The sequence below is a fragment of the Pteropus alecto genome, unplaced genomic scaffold (assembly GCF_000325575.1).
Source record: "Pteropus alecto unplaced genomic scaffold, ASM32557v1 scaffold1027, whole genome shotgun sequence".
NCBI classification, from domain to species: Eukaryota; Metazoa; Chordata; class Mammalia; order Chiroptera; family Pteropodidae; genus Pteropus; species Pteropus alecto.
The window spans coordinates 302,329-308,541 of record NW_006440128.1 but is presented as its reverse complement, the minus strand read 5'-3'; the positions used below and the strand labels follow the sequence as shown (position 1 = coordinate 308,541).

The 6,213-nt window shown below is 35.9% G+C and overlaps 1 pseudogene; it reads right to left on the bottom strand.

The window, feature by feature from the left end:
- Window positions 1-255: 255 nt before the first annotated feature.
- LOC102888185 lies at window positions 256-1,331 on the bottom strand (annotated as a pseudogene).
- Window positions 1,332-6,213: the final 4,882 nt, after the last annotated feature.

The following is a 6,213-nucleotide window of genomic DNA, read 5'->3' as shown; positions in this document are numbered from 1 at the left end:
AATACCTTTGTTGGAATGCTTTACACTTTCCACAGAACAGAAACTAAAATAATCTGTTATACAATTAGTCACAAATACAGTTCTCAAGATTTTTGCCCGTGTACACATGAGTATTGTCTACAACATGTCTCCTTTGTAGCAGTTAGGCTCTGCCACCACTGTGCTTGGCTGAGTTCACAAATCTGTTGTAACCTGTAGCTTCCCTATCACTTCTCTGGCTCTCCTCTCCTGCTAAGCTTTATTTCTTGGCAGTAATTAAAACCTTCTGTCATTGCCATAGCTACTGCTACTGGGGGAACCACCATAGCCACCTTGGTTTTGTGGTTTGGCAAAATATTGTCCTCCACCACTATAGAGGCCAGAGATTCTGACTCCAAAGTTTCCTCTTTGCATGGCTCCAAAATATGATGATTTTCCCACCACCTCCAAAATTGCTTCTATCATTACCAAATCCATTATAGCTATCTCCACTGCCACCATATCCTCCACCACCACAGCTTCCACCAAAGCCACTTCCACCACTGAAGTTTCTTCTATGACCAAAGTTGTCATTCCTACCAAAACCACCTCTGTGACCACCACTGAAGTTTCCAGAACCACTTTGACTTCTTTGGCTGAATGAAGCACTAGCCATCTCTTGCTTATATAGGGATTTCTTTACTTAACAGTTGTGGCCATTCACAGTATGGTATTTCTGAATGAAAGTCTTGTCTACAGAGTTATGACCATCAAATGTTACAAAACCAAAGCTTCTCCTTTTGCAACTGCCTTGGTCAATCATTATTTCAATCACTTCAATTTTCCCATACTGTTCAAAATAATCTCTTGGGTGAGGTTCTCGAGTGTTTTCTTTAATACCACCAGCAAAAATCTTTTTCACAGTTAAGTGGGCATCAGGTCTTTGAGAATCTTCTTTTGAGACAGCCCTCTTTGGTTCCACAACTTTTCCATTCACTTTGTGTGGCCTTGCATTTAATGGCTGCATCCACTTCCTCCACAGTGGTAAAAGTGACAAACCCAAAGCCTCTGGAGGACTTAGTGTTTAGATCCTTCATCACCACACAGTCTGTGAGCATTCCCCATTGCTCGAAATGGCTCCTCAGACTCTCATCGGTTGTTTCAAAGCTCAAACCTCTGATGAAGAGCTTCTGCAGCTGTTTGGGCTCTTTGAGAGACATGATGACCACTGGAGGGACGACTTTAATAATGCTTACTCTGTGGTGTCCACCGACAGAAAGACCATTTTTCATCCTTTGATTCATTTTTTCAAGTAATCTCTTAGGAACAGTTACTAATTTACATTCTGCATGGTAGTTTATGAGAGTGCCCATTTTTCTATGCACTTATCTACACAGGGTACTATTATTTAAATAAGGGGGGGGGAAACGACTAATTTAAGACAATAAAGTAGCATTTTATTTTTTATTCATATTTTTATTACCAATATGTTGGTGTGTGTGTGTGTGTGTGTGTGTGTGTGTGTGTGTGTGTGCATGCGAATTGCCTGTTTATATAAGTGAGAACATATGACTGTCTAGCCAAGTAAACATTTCATGGAATGAGTCTATGTAGTCTATTTGTGGAAGAGGGAGGAAAAGAGTAGTGAATGGATCTACATGAATAAAAGAAAAATAACTAGAATAATGTTACAAATTATTCATTATAAGTTTAAATAATTGCACAGGATGTTATTTGTTATAGTGTAAATATTGATGTTTTGAAATAAAATAGCGGTATCCCTTTTAAGTGTTTGAAATCTTTTAATTGTTTGATTTCTACCATCATCTATTTGAAAAATACATGAACAAGTTCAAAATATATTAATACTTGGAAAGTTTACATTATTCATTTTTCCTTTTTAACTAGTTTTTTATTCTATACTTCCTACAGTATTTTACCTTAATTTATGTGATTTAGTGCTTAAAAGCCATGTTGATCATCTATATTTATCTAGTAAAAAAAATATATAAATTTAATTTTTTCTTTGTTTATAAAGTTCTCAGTCTTGAATCTTTTCTACTAGAATGAGCTATTACTAATTTTTAATACACAACTGGTCAAAACAACTTAAGTAAATCAATATTTTGACGGATAATTTAAAAATACAATTTGTTGGAAATACATCTTTTAATGAAATGATAAGAACTTTTTTCGATTAGTGTTTTTTAAATTTGTAGATGAATTTTATTTTTTACAAGAATAAGACAGATTTTATTATGTTTTCTAATTTTTATTGATTTTTAGAATATGTAAAAATAGAGAAATTTGTTCTCATAGGCAAATAGATGTGAATGAAAATAATTTTGTTATAGCAATGTCTTTTAATCTTTTGAATACCAAAAATTATATACAGTCATGTACTGCATAACAACATTTGGTCAATGACAAACTTCATATACTATGGTAGTACTATAAGATTATAATGGAGCTGAATTTCCTGTAAGAAATGGTAGAATATGTGATTCAGGAGTTTTATTTTTCTTTGACAAGAGCAATATCTTTGAGGCTAGATTCTCTTTTACTCAGAGCACCTCAGTTTTGAGTGTACAGATTACATCCCAGTAAGTCAGCCACAGACCCATTTCAGCACAGAGGAGTCTGTCTACCAGCACTACATATTCAGAAGATGCTTTAGGTCTCCCAGATCTTGCTTCATGATCTTCAGAGTACATTTCTATAAATTCTTTCTTGATAAACTAAGATCCTGTATGAGGATACAGGTACCCAGGAGCTAACATAACAAGTATTAAGTACCATTGCCGCTTTAGTAAAAACTTTCTGTGGTAGTGTGGAGCCAGCCTGTCTCTGTACTTTGGAAATATTTTAAGGTTGCAATAATGTAAAGCATAAATAAAACATAATTTTATTTCTTACATCATTTCAATGAGAGAGAGAGAGAGGGGGGGGGGGAGAGAGAGAGAGAGAGGAGAGAGAGAGAGAGCCCTTTACTCTAGATGATGTCAATGGAACCAAATTCAAATTTGCAAAGTCAAAATATTGAGTCCTCAGTTCTATACCTTCTCCATGTTAAACACCATCTTTTTTTTTTTTTTAAATGAGTACTGCAAAGACTACTAACACTTAATAGTCAAAACCATATTGCCATAACAATCTCCTAAGCTTCTTTATCTCTCTCTTGGTATCTTGTTCCTATTAATCTTTAGGCCATCTTTTACTCCCGCTTGACAGTCACTATTATGGAGATCTATGCCTCATCCAGCCAGTTTCCCCTCAATATTTCCAACCAAACAAGTACACATTCCTCTTCATAGAACAGCATTGATAGATTTGATGTTCTATTTCTGATCTTGTCAGAGAGAAGCAGGGGGAGGGTTTGTGGGACAGTATTTATAAAGTCTACAGTAGTGTCTATAAGAATGTCCTAGGCCTTCACATTCATTCACGGACTCACCCAGAGCACTTTCATTCCTGCAAGCTCTATTCATATAAGTGCCCTGTACAGATGTACCATTTTTCATCTTTTCTACTGTGTTTTTTCTGTACCTTTTCAATATCTGGATATGATTAGGTACACAAATACCATTTTGTTATGATTGCCTCCAGAATTCAGTATGGTAACATGCTGTACAGATTTATAGCCTAGGAGCAATAGGCTATACCACATAACCTGGGTATATAATAGGCTAGACCATCTAGGTTTGTGTAAGTGCATTTTTTGATGTGCACAATGACAAAATCACTGAATGATGCATTTCTCAGAATGTGTCCCCATCATTAAGTGAAGCATGACTCTACTAATTTATCATAAAAAAAATATTTTATGAACTCTCAGCTGACAGTTCAATTAGGTTCTCCTTCAATTTTGTTAAAAACAAAGAATTAGAAATCACTTAACTTGCATAAAGATATTACTCGGCCAATAGTCATTCATTCTATCAACTTCATTAACATAATTTCAAATTGTTTTGCTGTTTGGTCCACCACAGCTATTTCCATCCTGTGGCACTGTGCTATAGTAAAATTGTTGATGGCCGAATGATATGTTTTTCTTTGGTGAAGTGGGAGAAAAGGATTATGAGTGGGGAACTGGCAAAGAGAATCTGCGGATAGTAAATGTGTTCTCAGGCAGATAACTAGTAGGAATGAATTCATATGGAAGCTGAAAGTATGAAACTGATTATCTTTAAAAATCTCCATTTTCCTACAAATACTTTGAATAGGTTTTCATGTACACCCAGGGGTATATGTACCGTGGTTTACGATCTTTGATTTGGAACATGATATACTATTGTATTATCTCTCTTAGCCTTCTTTCTTTCAATAAAATAATGAAATCCTTGATGGCATAGATTATTTAATTATATCATCTTTCCATGTGATCTGATTCTGGGCATAAAATAGGAGCTCAATAAGTATTGTATTTATCTAAATAGGTTCTTGAGGATATTCTTTCTATAAAATTAGGACTGAGATAAATATAATAATAGTGGAGAAGTAGAGACAGTTCCTGAAGACAGCAGGTTTGAAGAATAAGACTCCAACAAAAGCAGATTTTGCAGCTTAAAAAGTTAAACATGAGTGATATCAGAAACATGGCAGAGTGAAAGACATCCCCAGATGTCTCTCTTTGAAACAATAAGCTGAACATCTAAATATCAACAACAACAACAACAACAACAACAACAACAACAACAACAAAACACTCAAACTGTATACCAGCACATCTGAGTGTGGGATCTGCGCATAAGAGCTACCATAGGTCAGAACTTTGGGAGTCGGACTATAGACGGGGAGAAACAAAGAAGCTTCCTTGCACAGCCAGAGCTCCCTGCAGAAGGAGGGAGAGGGGAGAAGGAGCAGCAGTTTTCCTAAATAGCCCTGCCTAAGAGAGCTGTGAGCTCCACGTGGACAGTGGCAATGCCCAAGGTTGAGAGCAGAAAGAAGAGAAGTGAGGATGGCAGAGAAGAGGGGATGGCAGAGAAACAATAGTTTATTATTACCAGCCACCATTGCAAAACCAAGGCTGAGCCACAGCCCCTATTCTCCAACCCAGAGGACCCCGCCCTCCATACCCTCTGAGACAATACCACAGAGACCCAGGGGAATCTGAGCAAATGCAACCAAAACTGTCGCTAACACTGACAGGGACTGAGAATGAAGGAAGCGAGTGTTATTGAATATCTCTAAGGGAAAAAAAAGGGCATTATTAAGACTTTGTATAAAGCAAGAATCCAAGAGAATTAGATGCCACCTACTGGAAACTGAAAGAAAAATGCCTTCTTTGTAACAGGCTAAAGAGAGACCTTAATATAATAAATCTTCATTCTGGAAAAAAGGTCAGAGTACACTTCCATTAATGCACAGGCAGAGAAATAATCCATTAAATACCATGACCAACCAAGGTGACAAGGCATCTCAGAAAAACAGAGAAAAATCTTGAGAAAATAACCTTACAGACATAGAAATATGCAACTTAAGTGACAGACTTCAGGAGATGCAAAATAATTCATATCAACAATTTCAAGAATTAAAAAAAAAAAAACTAGATCAGCAGAGGAGTTTGTTTTATCAAGGAGATTGAAACCCTCAAAAATAACCAAATAGAACTTCTAGAGATGACGAACACACTGAAAGAGATGAAAAATGAAATAGCAGGCTTGGAAAATCAAGTCAAACTATGGAGGAAAGGATCAGTGATATTGAAGACAGAAATTTAGAAATAAATCAGAAGGAAGAAGAGAGAAATGGAAGAATGAAAAATAATGAAAGAGAAATACAAGAAATAGCTGATACCATCAGGAGGGGAAACATTAGAATAATGGACATTTTAGAAGAGAAGGAAAAGGAACATGGATTAGAAAGCATTTTCAGACAAATAGTTGAAGAGAATTTCCAAAATCTAAGGAATGAGCTGGAGCTTGCAATTCAAGAAGTCAACAGAACACCCAATTATCTCAACTCAAAAAAGCCTTCACCAAGACACATCGTATTAAAATTATCAAAAATCAACAACAAAGACAGAATTCTCAGGACAGCCAGCAAAAGGAAGATAGTAACCTATAAAGGAAAACCTATTAGATTATCCTCGGAATTCTCAGAGCAAACATTACAAGCCAGAAAAGAATGGAATCAAATATTCAAACTATTAAATGAAAGGAACTACCAGCCTCGAATAATGTCTCCAGCTAAGTTCTCCTTTAAATATAAAGGAGAAATTAAGACCTTTCCGTACATACAAACATTGAGGGAATT